This window comes from Heterocephalus glaber, unplaced genomic scaffold (genome assembly GCF_053883595.1).
Source record: "Heterocephalus glaber isolate CG9 unplaced genomic scaffold, H.glaber_assembly_v1.0 deba00001606, whole genome shotgun sequence".
NCBI lineage: Eukaryota > Metazoa > Chordata > Mammalia > Rodentia > Bathyergidae > Heterocephalus > Heterocephalus glaber.
In genome coordinates this window covers 6,198,972-6,222,467 of record NW_028258377.1, presented here as the reverse complement: position 1 = coordinate 6,222,467, position 23,496 = coordinate 6,198,972, and the positions used below count along the sequence as shown (strand labels likewise).

At 34.9% G+C, this 23,496-nt stretch overlaps 1 protein-coding gene and 1 pseudogene across 3 annotated transcripts in view; one reads left to right on the top strand and one right to left on the bottom strand.

Annotated features, from left to right (window-relative positions):
- Positions 1-23,496, bottom strand: part of Fem1c (fem-1 homolog C) — a 32,328-nt gene that overhangs the window by 6,981 nt on the left and 1,851 nt on the right. The window lies entirely within an intron of this gene.
- Positions 7,490-7,623, top strand: LOC147822905 (U2 spliceosomal RNA; annotated as a pseudogene).

Sequence of the window (23,496 nt, the reverse complement as noted above, 5' to 3'; positions counted from 1 at the left end):
TATCATTGAAGTTTAACCTCTAAATATGTTATAAAATGCTTACACTGGTTAAGTTCTAAATATGTTATTGTGATGTCTACATTGGTCATCTTCAAAAGATTAATTTCTGAGGCATAAACAAAAAGGTGTTATTAGAAAGATGCTTTTGGTACCAAACTACATTGAAGGACATAAGGTTTGATATAATTGTGATACTTATTACTGCTACTTTTCTGGTGTGCAAAATGTATTCGTGCCCTCTAATTGTATGGGTCCTCCAACGTATCATTTATGATAATAACCTCCTTTTGATTCAGATATTTGCCTTTCTCTTATGCTCCAACCACTTATGATAACATGTACATTTGTAGGCCGATATATCTTCCTTAGATGACATCCTGTCCAAAAGATAGCTACTTAGGTAAGAGCCTTTTTCATGCATTTTTTTTGGAGGGTGAGAGAGTTTAACAATGGCTATTTTATACTAAGATACACATTCAAATATATTACAAAGATAATATCACAATTGTCATGCTAAAATATTATGTATAGTTCTTGCTTTAAAGCCCTTTTCTGTTAACCTTCTACAGGGATTCAACCACTAGAACAACCATGATTGGCCGTAAGTCTTTTAACTATATTTTTATTCCAAAATGCTTAATATCCAGGTAAAATTATAACAGTTGAGTTCACTACTCCTCTTACAACACTAATGTTATTGATCTTCTCTTCTTGGTGTTCAACAACCAAAGTTTAGAGACCAGAACTAGAAAGGTATGTGGGCTGGATGAAGTTAAACTGTCATTATTTGCTGATGATATGATACTTTAGATAGAAGACCCAAAAAACTCAGTCAAACGTCTTCCAGACCTAATTGACAGATTCAGTAGAGTAGCTGGATATAAGGTCAACAATCAAAAAACAATAGCCTCCTTATACACAAATAGCAGACTCATTGAGAGAGAAATTCGGGAAACAATTCCTTTTACAGTAGCATCCCAAAAAATGAAATATCTAGGAATCAACCTAACAAAGGAAGCAAGAGACCTCTACACTGAAAACTACAGCACTCTGAAAAAGGAGACAGAGGATATAAGAAAATGGAAAGACATCCCTTGTTCCTGGGTAGGAAGAACCAATATAGTGAAAATGACCATACTTCCAAAACTACTATATAGATTTAATGCAATACTGATTGAAATTCCAACAATATACTTCACAGAACTAGAGAAAACAATCCAAAAATTCATTTGGAACCCAAAGATTCCTAGAATAGTGAAAGAAATTCTAGGCAACAGAGACATGGCAGGGTATCACAATCCCCAACTTGAAACTATACTACAAAGCTACTGTGATAAAAACAGCATGGTACTGACAAAGAAACAGAGCTGAGGATCAGTAGACTAGATTAGAAGATGCAGAAACAACTCCAGACAGCCAACCACCCTCACTGGAGGAAAGATAGCCTCTTTAATAAATGGGGTTGGAAAAACTGGATTTCAACCTGCCAAAGATTCAAACTAGACCCATACCTATCACCATGCACTAAACTAAGATCAAAGTGGATTAAAGATCTAAATGTTAAGACAGAAACATAAAAATTGCTGGAAGCTAAGTAAGGTAGAACTCTTTAAGACACTGGCATAGGAAAAGACTTTATGAACAAAACCTCAGTAGCACGGGAGCTAGCACAAAGAATCAACAACTAGGATCTCTTTTAATCTTACTAAAAAGCTTCTGCACTGCAAGAGGAACCACCAACAGAGCTAACAGACAACCTACAATGTGGGAAAAATTTTTTAGCCGCTGTACCTCAGACAAAGGTCTACTATCAAGAATATATAAAGAATTGAAAAAAATCAGGCCCCCCAAATTCAAAGACCCAATTCAAAAACGGGCATCTGAAAGGAACAGACATTTCTCAAAGAAGTAAAAGCAGCAAATAAATATACAAAAAAATGTTCAACATCACTGGTCATTCAAGAGATGCAGATGAAAACAACACTAAGAGTCTACCTCATGCCACAAAGAATGGCTGCTACCAAGAAATCAACCAATAACAAATGCTGGTGGAGGTGTGGGGAGAAAGGAACCCTTCTCCATTGTTGGTGGGAGTGGAGACTGGTGCAACCACTGTGGAAATCCGTATGGAGATACCTCAAAGAACTAGGGCTAGTGGTCCCATTTGACCCAGCTATTCCCTTGCTGAGTATCTTCCCCAAAGAATTAAAAGAATCTTACCACAGCAATATATGTGCACCCATGTTTATAGTGGCACAGTTTGTAATAGCTAACACTTGGAAACAGCCCAAGTGCCCATCAACTGGAAACTGGATAAAGAAGATGTGTTTATTTTATAAAATGGAGTACTACACTCAGCCATAAAGAATAAGAAACTAGAGACATTTATAGCTAAATGGATGCATATGGAGGCCATACTCTTAAGTGAAATAAATAGGACACATATGTGTAAATACCGAATAGTTTCTCTAATGTGAGAAACTGAAAGTGTAAATAAGGATTAAAATGAATAATTCATAATTTGAAATTGGAAAAGGTCCAAAGGTGTAAGGCTGGTGGGAGGGGAAGGGGAAAGGGAAGAAGGGAAAGGAAAAATTATGAGAAAAGAAAAAAATGAAAAGGAAATTTATGTAAATAGGGAAGGGTGGAGGGGGTGAAGAGCGCACAGGCAATGGGGGAAAAAAATAAGAACTAAGATACATCATGTATAGGTACAAGCACCCAATGATAAATGTAAAAGTACTGTATACCTAAAATGTAGCAATAAAAGAAAAAAAAAAAAAAAAAAAAAAGAGAAAGGTATGTGGGCTAAGAAGATAGCCAGTATTTTGGCCCTGGCCTTCCAAGGTCAACAAGAACAAAAAGATCCAGGACATGAGGGAACCTTCTCCAAGATTCTGCGTCTTCAGTGAGTCACCCAACCTCCTGAGCCAGGAGGTTGCTGGATACCAAAACAGTAAGATCCAACAAAAAAGTGTGCCAAAGGAATGTCACTTGGAAGAAAAAAACCTTCCATGCTTTCACAGAAACCAACATGGTCAAGCAAGGCCATGACATACCCTGACAGCTAAGGAGAAGCCAAGAGGCTCTATGTGTGGTTCCAAGACAGTACCCGAGGCAACTTAATTGACCTTGTTAGAAAGAGGTTAATTTTATTTAAGTCTCACTGTAACTTGGTTTTAAACACTCAGTAGAAAAGTATAACTAGGGCTGGGGATTTAGCTCAGTGGTTTTGCCACCTGCTGCGCAAGCGCAAGGACCCGAGTTCGATCCCCAATACCAAAAAAAAAAAGTATAACTGAAGATAAAATTTATACAAGTTCAACAAAAGTTTTAAATTTTTTAGCTAAAATTGTTTTTTAAAAATTATTAGATTTTTAATCTCTTTACAGCTGAAATTGAGAAATTTTAAAAAATAAATATATCTGATTAATAATCTCCATTTAGTGAAGGGTCCACAAGTCAACAACTTACATTCACTATTTTAGTCCCATAAAGTTTTTATTTTAGTGCTTATACCTTGACTATACATGCTGTAATCTCTTTTAAGTTTTCTTCTGCCCATTCTTGCCTGTAGACTGTCAAACTCCAAGTGATCATACAGATATCAACAACAAATATGCTAGACATTTCTTTACCAATATCCATCAGATATACTTTATAAAGAGGGATTTTAATTGCTAATTTATAACATGATTTTCATTTAAGGCCCGTTAAATTAGCTCCCTAAAAGGGGACCCTGATTGTAGTCTTCCCTACATCAACCCTTCTCAGCTTGAAGCAGTTGGATGAAACTTGAAACCCCCTCTCCCCTAACCACAGTTGGGGATAGGCCTTAGAAAAAGAGCTTATTATAGACAACTAAGCCAGTTAAACACACTATAGGTCCTCACAATACATACGGACAAGCCATTGTTGGGTGTGCTCGCTTTTCAAAAAACAAAAAGGGAGGTATGTCAGGAGCAAGTCTACATAATTTTGGGGAAAAATCATTTCACAATTAAATCATGATTAGGCCTACTTCACCTGCCTACAGGCCAGCTATGGCATGTCAAGACATAACTCCATTTTGGCCTCCAGTCACAGCTAAAACCTCAATGGTCTAGTGATGCTGTGATGCTCCAGGACAAGACTACACTAGTCAAAGACATCCTGGAAGGAACAAAATCTTCATCTGTGTAGTTCTTCATTGTTCTAGGATTTTTGCCACTGCCACCGCTGCCCCGAGTGACCTTTTATATTTGTTACTCTCCCAATGTACTGAACTCTCTCTGCCCTGAGTCATCTGTTAAATTTATTTCTCCTGATGTACTGGATAAAGGTGTGGCAAGCTCCAGGGCTTTCCTCTTTGCTGCCCAGAGCAGCAATGATCAGGCCCAAAGCTCGGCTTCTTCTCTAAGTCTCATTTTTTCTACCTTTTCTGTCTAAGAAACTAATCTGCCTTGTGCTGTCATGCCTTGCAGGAGACTAGGACTTTCTACAGAGGTTCTAGTAACGTCCCCTTTCCCTGGTTCCTTACACTTCAATTCTAGAAGACACAGCTTAAAAACTCAGACCTTTTGTTTTTTTGTTTTGGATCCTGGAAAGTAAACCTAGGGCCTGGTGATGTTAGATACTCTACCACTGTGCTACACCCCCAGCCCCAAAGTGAGAACTTTTGTTGGCCTTGTAGGGCTAGGGGAAAAAACTGGAGTCTACAGCTCACCCAGAAGGGATCTTTGAAACTCTTTATACTCTGGTTACAGCTTCATAGGAATGCAACCTAGGAAGTAAAGGCTGGATTATAACTCTACGGAGATGCACCCTAGGGACTAAAGGTGAACTACAAATAGATAAGCCATCACGGGAAATGAAACTGAATTTAATAAAATAACCCAGTATTGATATATGTGTAATCAAAAGCCAAATCCAAATATAGACCCTATTTAGAGGAATATATTGTTACACTATGGTTCAAAGAATGTTTATATTGATGGTATGTAATAATATATTCAATTAAAAATAACAGGAGAAAATAAAGAATCTGAACAAAAAACCCAAGAGAAATAAGAGCTGTCAGAAAAGCACAGAGATTCAGATACTATTATCATAGATTTTCAATTAATTATGCTTAGTATATTCAATGAGTTTTTAATTGACAATTCAACAAAAAATTATAAGCTACAAAAACAATCAAATGGACATTCTAGAACTCAAAAACTCAATGGCTGGCTTCAAAAGTGGATTACTCATTGCTGAAAGGAGATTTTGTGAACTAGAAGACAAGTTAGATGAAAATATATAGAGAAAAGGCATGGATGGAAAACAGGAGACTGTACAAGATAGAAGGAACAATGTTAAAAGAGGTAACATACTTAAATACAGAACTCTAGAGAAAGGAACAGAGCCAATAACAACATTTACAGGGATGAAGTATGAGCTCGTGATGTATTTCAATGGTAGAGTACTTGCCTAGCATGTATGAAGACCTGTTCTTAAAGTAAAACAAAACAAAAAAGTCAATAAAGACTGAGAAATTTTTTTTTTTCCCCATTAACTTTATTGGTACATTTTAGGTATAGAATACAGTTACATTCATCATTGGGATCTTGTACCATTACATGAGTCTTTTGGTTCTTATTTTTTTTCCCCTTCCCTTGCCCTCCCTTCACCCCACCCCCTCCACCCTTCCCTATTTGCAAAGACTTTGTTTCCATTTTTTTCCTCTTCTCATATTTTTTCCTTTCCCTTTTTTCCCTTCCACTACCCCTCCCAATTCCCCTGCTCTTTTAGACTTTTTCTTCCTGTTACACAATATCAGTTATACATTTTTTAAATTACAATATTAAGATCTAGGAGACATTACCACAGATTTTTACAGAATTTAAAAGGATATAGAAAGCATATTACAAAAATCTTTTTTTGAAATAAATTTGACAACTTCTAAGAAGTACTTTAGAAGACAAATTAATGAAACTAACTCTGGAGGAAATATAAAATTTGAATAGCACCTATTAAAGAAAAGTATAATCCTAGCTTGAAAACCTACCTATATGACAACAGCAGGCTCATATGCATTTTAACTGATAAATTATATCAAACATTTAAAGCAGAAAAAAGAAGGAACACTTCTCCTCTCATTTTAGGAAATCAACATTGTGCTAATCCTAAAATTGGTTAAAGATAATAGAAGAAAAAAGTATGAACATAGATAGAAATTTGTTTAACACAACCAACTATTAGAAGTCAGATCTGGCAGTATGTAGAAAGTGGTTTTGTTATAGGGATGGCAGTGTTGGTTCAGCATTGGAAGATCCACCCCCAAAAGTCATCATTTTAACAGAGGAAAGGAAAAAGCCATATGATCCTGTCACTAGTTGGAGAAAAAGTATTGGACCAAATTCTACAGCTGTTCATGGTAAAAGCTATCAGGAGACTAGAAGTAGAACAGAAACTTCTCGACAGATTAAAGCCATGTACTCCATACTTCCAACAAGAACGCCTCATATGAATGGAAAAGATATAATGCTTTCTCCTTAAGGTGGGGAACAAGGGCAGACATGCTTACTCTTTATCTGTCCATTAAACTTTGAAACCTAGGCCCCACCAAAATAGTCTGGCAATAAAATGACACAACTAGGATAGGATTGGCATGGCAGAAGCAAAATCTTTATATGTAGATGAAATGATCATCTACAGAGAAAATACTAAGAAATCTCTAGGAGCCCCTAAATCTTGTACTTGAATTTAGCAGGATTAGAAAACACAAGGTATATGTAAAAATTCAGGTCTGTGTATACTTGCTATAAATGAAGAACTGGATATTGAAATTTAAAAGTTATGTAGGAGTACAAAGGACTCAGAAAAGCCAAAAGCAAAAACAGTGTTGGAAGATGTTTAGCACCCAATTTTAAGACTTCTTCTAAAGCTACAGTAATCAAGGCAGTGTTGGTGTAAGGAAAGACATATAGATCATTGGAATAAAACAGAGAATCTAGAAACAGAACCGCACATATATGGTCCACTGAGTTATGAAAGATTATTTAACACTGGCATTTTACGGACTATAAACTCGATTCAAGAGCCGAGGAAAAGACAGTGTCTTCAGCAAACGGCACTAGAACACCTGGTATCCGTATATAAAAAATTAACCTCAACCCTTTATTTCCATACATGAAAATAACTTGAAGGGATCTATGAACCTAAATAAGAAAGCCTAAAAGTATAAAACTTTAAGAAGAAATTATAAGGGAAAATATTTATGAATTCAGGATAGGCTAGAACTACCTAGGATACAAAAAACATGATGTATAAAAGAAAAAAATTGATAAATGAGATTCCATCAAAATTTAGAACTTTAAATGACATCATTAAAATGAAAAGCAGTCCTTAAAGAGACCATATTTACAATGCATATAACCTACGAGCAGAATATATAAAGAATTCTTAGAGCTCATTAATAGACAACCCAATTAAAATGTAGACATAAGAAGATGATAAATAGGCAGTCATCGCTTCTCGGCCTTTTGGCTAAGATCAAGTGTAGTATGGTAAATAGCCAGTATAGCACAAGGAATGGTGTGCAATTCTAGAATCAGAAAAATACTAATCTGTACAATAATAAGATTGAATTATACACTCATTAGGGAGACAAAGACAAAAGTTTTAGAAGCCTTGTCATGACTTTTTCTTTTTGTTGGATTCTCCCCCTTTGCGTTTAACTTGTCATGACCAATGGATTCATTCTGCTGGGTTTCCTGGGGTTGTGATCCTCATTGTCTTTTCCTAGGGTATTGTCTAATATTTTTTGGAGTGCCGGTTTGATATTGATGAAGTTCCTGAGGTGCTCTTTATCATGAAAGTATCTTACTCCTCCATCAATTTTGAAAGACAGTTTTGCAGGGTACATCAATCTGGGTTGGAGACTGTTTTCCTTTAAGGCTTGAAATACATCACTCCAAGCTCTTCTTGCCTTGAGGGTTTGCATTGAGAAGTCTACTGTGATTCTCATGGGCTTTCCTTTGTATGTGATTTGTTTCTTTTCTCTCACTGCTTGTAGAATTTTATTCTTCTGTTGGATTTCTGGAATCCTAACTATTATATGCCTATGTGTAGATTTTTTTGATTAAGGCTAGCTGGAGTCCTATATGTCTCACTTATCTGTATATCAAGTTCTTTTCCCCTCCTTGGGAAGTTTTCTGCCATCACTTCTGTGAAGAGTTTTTTTTATGTCATCTGCACTCTCTCCTCTTTCTTCATTGACTCCAATCAGTCTTATGTTATTCTTCTTTGTATCATCTAGCAGCTGCTGGATTGATTTCTCGTGTTCCCTTACAATTTTAAAGCAATTTTTCTTTTCCTCCTCACTAATTGCAATCTTATCTTCTATATCTGAAATTCTATCCTCACATTGGTTCATTCTGCTGTGCAGACTTTCGATGGAGTTTTTAATCTCTTGGAAATCTGCTTGCGTCTGTTTTATGGATTCCATTTGTTTCCTATGTGGGGATTCCACCATATTCCTCAGATCCTCTATTTTTTTTTTACCTGTGTCCTCTCTAGATGTATTAATCATGTCTTGCACCATGAACAAAATCTTTGCTGTTATCTGAGTAATTATTTCTGATTTCATTTTTCCCAGATCCTCTTTTGTTGCCAGTTCAGAGAGTCCAGGTGGTTGAGTATCAGAGTGTTCCATCTCGTGTCCCTTTGGGGTTGCTGTAGGTGATCCACAAGTCTGTTTTTGAGGCTTGTTTATGTGTTTTCTCATTTCCACAGGGGAGGGGGGGTGCTTCTGGTGCCCACGTGGCTCACCTTCTCTGCCCTAGGAGCTTGGGATGGCAGCAGGGGCGCTTCCTTCCGGGTGCTGGGACCAGCTGAGCTTCACTGCCCTAGGAGCCTGGGATGGAGGCGGGGACCTTCCTCCCGGGTTCTAGGACCAGCTCACCTTCTTGGCCCTAGGAGCCTGGGATGGCAGTGGGGGAGCTTCCTTCCGGGTGCTGTGACCGGCTCACCCTCTCTGCCCTAGGAGCCTGGGATGGAGGCAGGGAGCTTCCTTCTGGGTGCTGGGACCAGCTGAGCTTCTCTGCCCTAGGAGCCTGGGAAGGTGGTGGGGGAGCTTCCTTCCAAGTGCTGGGACTGGCTGAGCTTCTCTGCCCTAGGAGCCTAGGATGGAGGCAGGGAGCTTCCTTCTGGGTCAAGACTGAGAAATTTTTGAAGCTGATGAAAGCTTATACTATAAATTTTATGTTTTACAAACACCAGAAGTGATAAATAAATAAAAACCCATATTGCGGCACACTGCAACAGAGCTACTGAAAATTAAGGACAAAGAGAAAAAAATGAAAACCAGAAAACAGAGGGGTACCTGCAAAAGAAAAGTAGTTAGATAGACAGCAAAGTTCTCACCAGGGAAAATAAGCCAGGAAGCACACAATGATACTTAAAAGTACTATGGGAAACTAACTGCCAAGTTAGAATTCCACATCTATATTATGAATAAATGTGAAATAAAGACTACTTCAGAATAGAGAAAAAAAAAAAACTAAAATATTTACTAGCAGATCTAAATACCTAAAACAGAAGGAAGATAAGCTACCTGGGAGCCAGAAGTGGGCATATATATGTAAAAAGGGTACATCAGTAGGTAAATCTAAATACATAATGACTTGAAGTACTATATGTGGAAGCAAAATACTTAACAACAATAGAATAAAAGGAGAGTAAATGGAGTTAAATGTTCTAAGATCTCTGAGTTGTTGGAAAGTAAAATTTGAAATTTTTATTAGTCTTTGGTAAGCTAAAGCAGTAATATCTACAGCAATCACTAAAATAAATACTTCAAAGGTATACACATAAACTACTACATTCTCTCTAATATAGAGGAAAAATGAAAAGATAATCCAAAAGAAGACAAAAAAAGAGAAATAAAGGTATGACAAGTATCAAGAACCTAGCCAGATTAAAACCGAAATACATAACTAATTATATTAAATGCAAGTGAACTATATGCTCTCATTAAAAGATAAAAATTGACTGAAAACACAAAGTCAGAAAACTTAAGACATGCTGCAGACAAGGTAAATCTTACATATAAGGATAAATACTGAAAGTGAAAAGATGAAAAACAAACACTATAAGAAAAACTAAAGCTGCCTGATATTAAAAGGACATATACAGTTTAAAGCAAAATGCATAGATAAGGAGAAACACTTTATAATAAAATTAAAAGCACAAAGATACAATAACATTAATTTGTCACCCAGTAGTATCATAAGTTTGAATTATTAAAAGCAAAAATTGACAGAACTACAAGGAAAAATCAGACTCAGCCATAAACAGTACAACTGAATACACTTTTCTCAGATAAAGAAACTTAGAAAATAATATACTTGCTTTAACTGACATTTATTAAGGACTCAACAACTACAGACAATCGTTTTTCCTCCAAAGATACACAGAATATATAAACATTAACCATATAGGCCATTAAATCTATTTTAAAAGACGTCAAGACTGCAATGAAGTTAGATTTAAAAAAAAGATAACTGGAAAATACACTAATAACTCATGGATCAAAGAATGCCTAATGTAAATTAACTGGATGAAAACAAAACCATTTAATAAGCCTTGAGAAATATGGTCAAAACTGTGCTTAGAGGGTAATATATGATTTTAAATGTACCTATTCAAAAAGAAAAAAGGGTTAAAAAAATAAATTCCACTTCGAGAAGTTATGAGAAAAAAAAGTAAATAAAGTCTAGAAAAAAGCAGAAGAAATAAAATGGAGCTATTATCAAAAGATATAATCATAATATCATTTTTTTCTTTAAAATTGTACTTATTATCTGTTGCCTCTTTTAAACTTCTATTTATAACTATGTAAGGTACAAAAGGTAAACTTACTCTACATACAAACAAAACAGAAGTTAGTGGTAAAACATAAACTCATGTCCACCAAATGTCACTTCAGTGCAGTGATCATTTCTAAAGTCGTATTGCTTTTAAATACCAGACATACTAAGCTCCAATGAATAAGCCTAATAAAAGCCAAACCTCACAATAAATGTTCAACCAATCACACTTCTTTCCCACTCAAAAACTTTCATGCCTCCTCTAAGGAAAAAGCAGAAAATCTTTAAGATGGGTTTCAAAATTCTATAGCAAAGCAATGATTCTCAAAGCCCAGTTTGTGTGAGGAGGGTAACAAGAAATCCTTAGTTTTAGAAAGCATGTTATGTGATGTAAATCTTAACCTTGGTTATTAAGCATATACAAATGATACATTATGGATTTTAAAAGATTTCCCTACCTTACTTCTCCAGCCTCATTTCTCATTATCTCTGGAATGAATGACACTCTGAATCTAACCCACCCGTCCTAACCACTAAACTCTGCCAAGCTGGAAAGTATCCAAAGGCAGTGTTAAATTAATGAATATGACTGTCTTCCAATAAAACTTTATTTACAATCTCTGAAATTTGATTTGTAATTTTCGCATATTGACATAGTTTCCATTTGGTTTTCTTTTAAACCACTGAAAAATGTAAAACTCACTTCTTAGCCCTCAGATACTGAACAGGGATGGGCCAGATCTGAATCCAGGGCTAATACCTGCTCAAAAAGATATTATCCCCAAAATAAAGCAGATTCTGCTTAGGCGTCACATTACTCCATGTGAAGTGTTTCTCCTAGCACTAGTTCATTTCCCTCTCCATCCCTCTGCTGTTGATTCTCCTATAATGCATTCTTTCTTCTTTACCTTTTTAACTTCTTGTCCTTCAAGTTTCACTAGAAATTTCAGGTAGTCAAAGAGGCCTTCTTGGTTATACCATATCAATTTGTCAACTGAAAATGCCTGGTGAATAACTGTATAGGTCAACTTGAGAGTCAATATTAGTACTATCATAGTACTATGTACTTTATTATAATGTTACTACTCCACAAATAGGTTTTCTATCTAAACTGCCTATTTCCCAAGTACATAGATCCTGCATTGTTTCTTTTGTTTTATTAGTATATATTTATGGTACATTATGAACACGTTCATTGTGGGTAGTTGGTACGTGTATATGACACATCTCAATTCTTTTTACATCCCCACTCTCTTCCTTTCCCCCACCATTCCTCCCTCCATAAGCTGGTACATTGCTAAAGCTAAGGAACATTCCAAATTTTTAATACTTGATATTATAAAAAAGTGATTCAAACTTAGTTTCTGAGGAAAAATTAAGTTCAAAAAGTAAAATCACGAGGGGGGTCTTCTTAAGTACTCTAACAGGTTAAGTATATAACCACTATATTTTCAATTTTCATGTCCTGGAAGATTTTGAATATAACCTGGAGCATTACTTAACGTTTGGAAAAGAAAGATTTTTCTTTAAAAAAGTGTAATTTTAAAGCAACTGTAATTCTTGTGTTATTTCCCCCAGTCTTTTTTGGTTTTTTTGAGATAAGGTCCCACTATTTACTTCAGATTGGTGTTGAGCTCACTATGTAACCCAGGTCAGCCTAAAACTTGCTGTGACCCTCCTGCCTCAGCCTCCCAAGTGTTGGAATTACAGGTATGCACCATAGTGCCCAGCCTCCCAATCTTTTTATGTATTATGTTTTCATAAAGTTCAAATCAGTATGTATACAACTGCTTCTTGCTTTTTACCTACATCTTGAGCATTTTCTCATGTTGAAGTCTGTATAGCCACTATAAACTACCTAGATAATAGGTACTTATTAATGGTTTTATAGTTAAATTAAGGGGATATGCCATGATTTACAAAAATGCTTCCTTGAGATGGAAATCTCCATAACTTTAGAATTCTCACTCTTAAAATTAGTACCTAAAAAACATTAAGGACAGATACCAGACCAATGAGGTCAAAAGCTGGGGTCTAGTACAGAGGTTAACTGTAAAGGGGCACGAATGAAGTGCTTTACTTTTATTGTCAAAACTCACAGAACTGTATTATGGATTTTACTGCATGTAAATTATACCTCAATAAACAAATGTCAAAAAATTAATGCCTAGTTTAAAACAATCGCAAATGTGATGGCTTCATATACATCTTCAATTCACTTTTAAAGGGATACATTTTTAAAGTTCCAGTTTTACAGTATTCTTTCCAGCACTGAAATTTTTCAATTTATATTATTTCTGCTCCTAGATAAAAAGAACATACTCTTGTGTCAATACACAAACTTTTTTTTTTTTTTGGTTTTTTGAGACTAAGTCTCATCATGTAGTCCAGGCTGGTCTTGAACTTGTGGAGATCTTCCTGCTTCTGCTTCAGTCTCTTTAGTGCCATCATACCCAGCCATAAACTTTTTTTAAAATGGCATTTCTATTTCTATTTTATTTCTATACATACTTTATAATATAAGCATTGCTTGTTGTGTTTACTGTAAACATTTTGGTCTACAAGTTGTTTCAAAAATGTAGATATGCTTTTATTAAATGTAATTTCTTGTGAAGTTATTACAACACCCAAATTTAAAAACTGAGTTACTATGTTCTTGTCACTATCTGTGTTAAATTAAATTACATGCCAAAGAGTACTAAAATCATTTTTAACTTTTGACAGGTAACATCACTGATTAAAACTTCTCGTGCATAACAAAATTTCCTCATTATTACTGATTCAGCCAAGCATTTTCCCTGGTTTTGCCTCTTAAAATTTCCATAACACAATGATAGTAATTCCAAAAGATTTTTGAGTCACCTCATTTTGTCTTCTCTTTGTATTTTCAAAGTGAGAAACACAATTAAAAGTAAAACAGGGCCGGGAATTTAGCTCAGTGGTTTCGCTGCCTGCTGCGCAAGCAGCACAAGGACCCAAGTTTGATCCTCAGTACCAAAAAAAAGTAAAATAAAATGACCAGGTATCCCAGATGAAATTAAAGGATATATTCAGCATTGGAGTTTAGTGAATCAACTTGAACTAAAGAAAAAAATGCAAAAACAAAAACCACATTACATAATTTTTTTTTTTTTTGGTACCGGGGATCAAACTCGGACCTCGTGCTTGTGAGGCAGGTGCCGGAACCACTGAGCTAAATCCCCGGCCCCACATTACACAATTTTCAATATCTGATCAAGAATAAGTTCATCTGGAAAAATTCTTTTCAGTACTAAATTAATAATGAAAAATTTTTAGTTTCTCAAAAGACATGTCCATTAAATGGACGTTTCTTCAAAATCAACCCAATGACACATCAATTCAATTAAAAGCATTTAAGTAGAAAGCTAAAAATAATGTGATGAAAATGCATTAATATTCAACTATGTAACTTAAAGAAACAGTGCTAAGAAATTTGGAAGAATGAAAAATAGCCACATTCTTTGAAATGCTTCTGGGATGGATATTAGGGCAGGATGCTATGGGAAGTGTTCATACATTAAAATACAGTAACATTCCTAAAGAAGTATCTGAAGTCAGAATTCAATGATATTAACTTGCTACATCCATGGTCTTTTTTATTTTTTTTTTAGTTTGAGACTCATCTTTCCTCAGCCTTCCAACATGCTGAGATTACAGATGTGAGCCATCACACATGGCTTATACCTGTAATCTTTGGATACGAGGCCTATGAGATGAAAATTCTTTTTTTTTTTTTCCTTTTGGTTTTTTCAGACAGGGTCTCATGCAGTTCAGGCTGGCTGAACTCACTAAGTAGCCCAGGTTGGCTGTGAATTCACTATGTAGCCCTGGATGGCCTCGAACTCATGGTGATCCTCCTGCCTCAGCCTCCAGAGCACTGAGATTACAAGTATGTGCCACCACGCCCAGCTGAGATAATTCTTGATCAACTGCGGAAATCTGAGTGCTGGGGTCAGTATGTTTCTCAATGTAGCCCCAAAACACCCTAAGGCTTAAAGATTCTCTATATCCAAACCAGATGTTTCAGTCTGAGTGAATGATAAATAAGGGCAAGTGACTGTTACACACCTAAAACATAAAAGAACTTCAACACAGCCTTTGTAAGAATTGCACCTTGGGTATGATTACTAAAACTCACCAGGATCAGGATTTAAGTCAGTTTCTAAATTAATCCCAATGGTAGAATTAATTGATCATTTCAATAAACCAAAAATCTCTTCATAACAACTATAAACTATTTAACAAACACAATGTCTGTAATAGCTTAAATTGCTTTTCTAGCAATATACAACTTAGCAGATTTTGTGATCTGTAAAAACTTCACATAGTTTAAACTTGTGCTTACGTGTGTTTTTAGTATAAGTCAAAGTTGTGCTTCTCAAACTTTAATATACAAAATCACCAGACAATCACAGTAAAATGCAGATTCTAACTAAATTCATCTTGGGTGATTCCAAGTGATCTCATGGTGATTCCTCAAGTAGCAAGAAAACAGGAGAAATCTTATTTTTTGTTTCCTATATAGCCAACATACCTAATAGCTATAACAATTTAGGTAAATTTTAAGTCACAGCCCTATTACATCATATAGAAATCAAATTTCACCACTCCTATTTATTCTAAATTTAAACATATGCCAAAGCAGGTGAATATGGTGTATATTACAACTAAGTTACACAGTTCTACCCAAGGAAAAGTTTTTATGTAGCAAATGGTATCAGTAAACCCTATAGTTTATACTTAACAATTGTTTAGAAGTCAATATTAAAAGTGATCCATAATTTTTTTTTTAAAAAGTCACTCTGTAAAAGAAAAATCTAAATTGCTATTAAAAAGTGATAAAACAATCCACAGAATGGGACACAAATGCTTGAAAATCATATATATGATAAGGGACTTGTAAAAATATAAACAATCCTTCTATGGAGAAATATGAATCAAAATCACAATCAGGTGCACTTCATACTTTCTAAGAGGGTACATTTAAAAAGAAGGTTAATAACAAGTGGAGAAATTAGTATCTTCCTACATTGCTGACAGGAATACAAACTGTACAGCTGCTCTGAAAACAATTTGGCACTTCCTCAAAAAGTTAAACAGTTACCACGTGACCTAATAATTCCACTTGTAGCTATGTCCCTGAAAGAAATGAAAGCATACATCTACAGAATTTGTATGTAATGTTTTTATCAGCATTAACTCATAAAATGTAAAAAGTAAAAATAATCAAATGTCCAGCAATTGCTGAATGGATAAAAGTGGAATCTATATAGTGAAATATTATCCAGCAATAAACGTATTCCTATACAGTATGCTACAAAATGAATGGACCTTGAAATCTTTATGCTAAGTTGAAGAAATCACAAAAGACCACATATTATAATTCCACCTGTCAAGAGCAGTCAAGTTTATACACAGAAAGGAGATGAGTGGTTGCTTAAGACTAGTACAGATGCCACGGAAGGAGGGAGATGGGTTAATGGATATGAGTTTTTTTGGGGGGAGAGGGGTAATAAAAAATTGTGGTGATGCTGAATTATATACTTTAATGAGAGAGCAGTTTGTGAATTATATCTCAATAAAGCTGTTCAAAAACCCAATTAGAATACTTGTGTTTCTGGTAAAAGTATATTTTTGACTAATAGAAGCAACAATTAAAAAGTCTTATATTTTAATAGTTATGTCTGGAAATGCACAGAAATAATTTTCATCTATCCTCTTTGGCCTAATGCTTGGCATTAACCCACTCTTCCTCAACTTTGTAGCTGGGCTGAATTAAGTCTAGAAGAGATGCCCTAGTAAAGATGGGGGTGGTAGTACAGTTCAACTTCACAACAATGCTGACACCAAATACTTTATTCCCTACATAATTAATTTATGAGGATTGAGGGAGGTAAGAAGAATAGAAGTACTTCAGGCTATCAAAGGAATACTGGCTTTCTCTGCTTTGAATGTTTCCCTTCTCCATGTGTATTTATTATAGGAGATACTCAAGTACAAGGGTTTATTTTTAAAAAGGGTTTTTTAAAAAAGGAACTTAAAAAGAATAAAAGACAAAATTTGCCAAGATTATATGTCCTCGCTTCATTAACTTTTTGAGGCACCGAGCTAGAAAAATACAGAAACTTTCAGGTCCTTGAGCACACAATAAAGTTAAATGCTAAAATAATTGGATCCACAGAGGTAAGATGCAGGATGAGGAATTGGTTTTAAAAAAGAGTCTTGATGCAAAATAGAATTTCAGGCTAAATGCAGTGACGCTAAGAGGTAAGAACCAAAAATTACTAATACTTATTTTTAATAAGTTCATTTAAAGACTAAAACATCAATTGTCTTCATTAGAATTCCCTTTCCTAGCTATTCTAGTTCACAGGTTCCCTATTTAATCACAGTTCTTCTTAAACAGGAGATAAAGGAGGAAGAAAAATGTTTTGATCAGATTTATAACCATGTGGCTTTTTTATCTATATCCCTCCCTAATTTTCTACCTCCATCTTCCATCATATGTATATGCCTTAAGACCTTAAGTTTGTAGAATGCAAGGGCTTCCTGAATTTTGTTTTAAGCAAACATACTTAACTTATTAAGTTTTGACATACTGGAACCCAATGAAGGGAGCACACAAATCTAAAAGTCAGTAAGTAAAACAACTCTCTTTCTGTTGCTGCCACCAACAACTTGCAAACAGCAGTAGCTATTCCAGGATTACTACTCCTCACCCACCTAGCTCAATTCTGTGAGGAGTCACAGTTCAAAACCCTGTCTCCAGGGACAGAGGACTACATGAATATTTTCCTACTGAATTCAATGCACACATTATCTACAATTTGGTGTATTCAACTAGCATGCCAAGTAATCCTGAGAATAATGGAGAAATGTGCCAGGGGATAGAAGAGGGAAAAGAAGTAACATGGAACAACTTGAAGATTTGGGATTAAAATGTTAATAAATTCAATTTATTTATTTAAACATTACTGTAAATTATTAAAACATTAAATCAAATTATTAGTAAACTAAACATTAAAATAAAAACATGTTATCGAGTACAATGAAATTTTAAGTCCCTTCCTTCCTTATTTTAATTTTCTCTACAAGCAGATATGCTGAGATTACCAAGAGCTGAGCGTTCTCAAAGTCAAGAACAAGGAGTTTGTGCTTTCAACAGTCTCAGATACTACTGCTAAAGTACATTCACACCTATCATTATCTTAGTCTGTTATCTTAACATAGGGGAGATTTTAATTGATAGGGGAGATTTTCTTGAGATTTTTGCTGGACATGATGGCCTAAGCTTGAAATCCCAGCACTCAGGAGGCTGAGGTAAGAAGATCACTGCAAGCTGAAGGCCAGACTGGGGTACACAGTACATTAAAGGCCAGCCTGAACTACACTGCCAGACACTGTCTCAAAAAAAAATTCTTGTGCACCTCCAGTGTGGGAAAATAGAATTATTTTTAACATTTATTTCCTTGACTGTAATACATTCATACCCTAAAACACCTATACATATGAGAGAAATAATATAATGCCTTAGGTTTGCTTTGAGCTACTTCAGAGAACAAACGGAGAGGTGAGAGAAATATTTTTTTTTTAAACTTTGGCAAACATGAACAACTGTTAAATAAAAATCACAATCACCAAGTGGTTCAATGTATTCCCTCCATTTATACATGTTAGTAAATTTCCACAATAAAAAGCCAAAAACAAAAACAAAGAAAAACTCTACTTAAATTAGCTCTCTCAAATCTTTTTAATGCTAACTAACCTGTCACATACCTACACAATTTTCTTCTTTTTAAACCCCTACAAATTTTACCTGTACTACTACTTTTTTTTTTTTTTGGTACCAGGGGTCGAACTCGGGTCCTTGCGCTTGGGAGGCAGGCGGCAAGTACTACTACATTTTTAACAATTACTGTCTTACGTTTTACTTCAGGTTGTCATGGATCTATTTACCTCCCTACAGAAAGGACTACACAGCACAGTACTTGGCATAAAGGCAACTTGTTCATTCAACAAGATCACTTACAACTGCCAACTATGGACCACTCTTCCTAATGCATGGGATAAAGGCACCAGGTCTCCAGTGTCAAAGAGTAGCAGTCCGGTAGAATAAAGTTAGATGAGCTTCTCTAGATAAATCAATAATCAAACTCAGTTATTCCTCTGCTGAAAACATTTGTTGGCTTACCACCGCATGACAAAGTTAAACTTCAGAACCACCTAGAACTCAATGTAATTTCCTTTTGGTCCACATATGCCTACTTTCCAGTTCCCTAACCTTCCAAGAATTATTTCCCAATGTGCTTTTTCCTATGCCATTTCCTAAGTCTGGAAAACTCTTATCAAAATCCTTCCACATGGGCCAGGGATTTAGCTCAGTGGTTTCACCACCTGCTTCGCAAGCACAAGGACCCGAGTTCAATCCCCGGTACCAAAAAAAAAAAAAAAAATCCTTCCACAGATTCTATCAACAATCTTTTCAAGGCCAATTTTATACTCTCATGAAGCACCCCTAGTCAGTACATTCTTCCTCTAAACTCATTTATGTCATTCCTTCAGCAGTTAAAAAGATACACTCTGTACCTCACAGCCTTGAAAATGTTCATTCAACACAGTACCTTGCTTACACAAAATGCTACATTAATTATCCTATTTACTTAATTATCTTGATGCTTAGACCTAATCACTTCTGATTTGGGGTCTTTAGTTTTAAATGGAATTCAACTCCTGTCTCAAAATTCAGTTGCTTTGAGTGTTAAACTAGAGATATTCCTTAATGTCTTAAAGATTTTCTTCCTCATTGAAATGCTATAGGAAAAGAGGGAATGTCCCTTTAAGTAATAAATCGTTAGAGATAACCTATTTCTAAGTATCTACTGGAATAAAAAGCACTACTATTCCACTTACCACACTGTAGTTTAAGTAGCTACTTATTAACCTGTCTTTTGGATCAAACCTCAAAAGCAGGGATATCATGTCTTAATTATCTTTATATATCCTAAGTCTACCAGCCTGGCACACTCAGGACTCAAGAAATGCTCTCTCAATTGGTGAATGAATTCCATCTTAGTTAAAATATGTTTAAAATGCCAAGAACCTGTTAAAAAGTAATGGAAAGAGGTTAGATAATACATTCAAATGTTAACTGCCTGTTAAAAAGTAATGAAATGTAGAAGTCACATGCTTGGGGGGGGGGGTAGTACTAAGGATTGAATTCAAGGCCTTCACACTGAGCTATATCCCCAATCATTTTCTATTTTTTATTTTGAGACAGGGTCCTGATAAACTGCTGAGAGCCCAGGCTGGGCCTGAAATTGGCAATTCTTCTGCTTCAGCCTATGAGAGTGCTGTGATTACAGATGTGCTTTTAAGCAGGTCAAGTGCAGTCTATTTACATTTTCTTTAGAACTTTTTTTTTGGTACTGGGGATGGAACTTAGAACCTCACTCTTGCAAGGCAGGCAGCGGACCAACTGAGCTAAATCCCCAGCCCTAGAACCATTTCTAATAGAACTCATATTAAGTGTTCTAAGAAATTGGGCAGGGGATGTAGGTCAGTGGTAGCACACTTATTTGTCCAGCAGGGTACTAGGCTGAATTTGATCCCCAATACCATACACACAAAAAAAAAAAAACAAGAGAAGAGATCTATCCCTAGTCTTATCATATTTTTTACTTCTTGGATGGGGCTAAATATGTATAACAGCTATTTCTCCAGTGTCCCTGCCTCAGTTTCAAGTGGTTCCTATTTTTTAACCATTCACTGTGGCCCCACTCCCAAAATACAATTGTACCAAGAAATGAGTTTCATGATGAGCATTGAGGGCACATATATACTTGAATCTGCCTCCAACATTCATAAAGAAACACTGCTGAAATTCAATATCACCATGAAAAGATATAAGTACTGCACACAGAGTGATAAAATCTCTATATATGTATTTATTAAAATTCAGGCTATCTGAAAATTAACTTCTGGTAATGGAATATGAGAAAACGGAAAAAATGGAAACACAGTCTTTGTAAATAGGGAGGGGTGGATGGGTTGAAGGGAGGGTAGGGGAATGGGGAAAAAATAAGAACAAAGAGAGATTATGTAAAGGTGCAAATTTCCAATGATGAATCTCATTATATTGTATATCTAAAATGTACCAATAAAATTAATTTTTAAAAAATTAACATCAGATATGAAACTGTCTTCTCATGTTATACTGTATATGGTATACTGTTTTTTAATAAGGTCATATATATTAGATACTGACACCAAAGGGAAAATTATTTAGAATTAGTGGACTATTTGGCAAAAAGGCACCATACACACCCTCACATAAAAGGTCTTAAGATGATAATGGTGAAAAAAAGCAACCATTCTTCTTAAATAGCTCAAAGGTAATCAAATATTATTCACAGTTCATTAGGAGAATATGCTAACAAAAATGTCATTTATATTATAATCTTTTATACATTGCATCTCCAGAAGTATACAAAGCAGCTTTGAAAAGCATAAGCAAAATAGTACCAATATGCATCGTTCCAATAACATATGAGTAAAACATACCTCAATTTGACATAAAGTTTATCAATAATCTGAATATAACTAAACTGAGAAATAAAAGCCTTAAAGAAACCAAAAAATCTAACAAGTCTAACCAAGGAGCCTGATATCTGACTTCTATCAACATGGTTAAACAGTAATTTGTGCTCTTTAAACAAGCTTTCTTCAAAAGAATGTTTAAAAGAAAAAAAAAGGTGTGCCTGTGCTGTTTCATGACCTACATTTAATCAAGAACAAATAAAAACACTTATAAGAAAGAATGTTTACAGAAAATTGTTTTTATCAAATTGAAAAATCAGAATCAATGCAAAACTTATTAGGAAAGAATACAGCTATTGAAAGAATTAGAATTATTGACATTAATGATAAGACTTGTTTTCTAAAAAAGACAGGTTATAGTACAGGCATATAAACAGGTATATGGCATGGAAAATAAAATTATACATATATATATCTAAATGCAAAATTCAGAAATAGCTTTAGAAGGCTTATCTCTGCTGGGAATTTGTGAAGTTTTTACAACAGCTGTGAAAAAATTCAGAAAATTTTTGAATAATTTCTTTAAAAATTCAGAAAATTGGGTCATTTTTACAATAAGCCCTTTTTAAAAGACCATATCTTTAGTAAATATGCTCAGTTAAATATGTAGAGTCCCATAGTTGTGCGGTTTATAACCTCTGAAAGGCAACCGAGAGAACTGGGCTGGCAATCCAAACACTATCACAATTATAAGCACACACCTTCTCAGTTCAGCAATTCCAAGTACAGGTATTTATACTACAGCTACTCTCACACAATTGTGCAAAGACACATTTTTGTTCAAGAAGGTTCAAAGAAACATTGTTTAAATTAGCAAGAATGTGACCTACATATCCATCAATAGAGATGAGATAAATTATGTACAATCACAAAGTGAAATACTGTATAGTGTGAAACAAGAATGTGGCAGCTGTGTATGTTAAGAGGTGAATGACATCCAAGATAAACTATGGTTAAAAAAATACAGACAGAAGAGTAGGTATCAACCAACATTGAGAGGGAAAAGGGACAGGAAAGCAAAAACAAGTTTGTTTTCTTTTGCACAGACTATCTCTAGAAAGACAAAAACTGTAGAAGTGGCTCCTGGGTTGGAGGTCTAGAAATCAGGCATAACAAGACTTATTTTCAGTGTGAACAAATTTATACCGTTTGTTTAAACATTTTTTAACATCTATTTATGCTCCTTTTAAATGTAATAGCTTTTTAAAATTAGGCAGTGAATTACTTTGCTGTCAAAGATATTTAAGAAAAACATGGTTTTCAAGTGTCAAAATCATGCTATGAAAATAACTGCTTTTAAGAGTTTTAAAAGACTCTTACATTTGCTTCTTTAGCCTATTACAATCAGTGAAAGTTACACACAATTGTAAATCTAAACCCTTTAGGAACAAAGGTCTTTTACATTGTTGCTAGCCAATAAATCTACATTTGTTTAACCTAGTCCTTGTTTTGTCTGCTCAGTATAGAAGCAGTTTAAAAAAAAAAAATAAACCAATTTTCTTTCTTGCTATATAGTATTTATGTTCTACATAAAAGGATTTTCTACTGACCATAAATAAAATGGAATATGTGAATAGACACCCTTCTTTTCCACTGATATTAAGCCCTTCAGGTCAGTTTTGTTTAGCCTATTCCCACATAGTAACAAATGAAATGCCTAAGGAGAAACAAACAAGATGATGACTTACTAAATATAGTAGTTTCTACTCTAAGGTTGTTCTAGGAAAAAAAGCTTAAGAAAAATGTATTTTTAACTATATTCCTAACTACATTAAAGGCTCAAGTAAACTACACTAACATGCTCAGTATCTGTAAGGAACCAATTCCCAAAAATTGGAAGTTACTCCAATAAGAGAGAGAAAATGCTACTTAATATAGTGACAGATCTTTTTATTACACTTGTTCATTGTACTATCAAATATTAAAGAAACACTTGACAAGATTACATGGAAGAGTTACTTAATCAAAACAGGTCTCTCAATGTTCTTAATACCAATGCTTATAATTATGTATCAAACTTCCTAAATGGTAGACACTTAAAAAAATA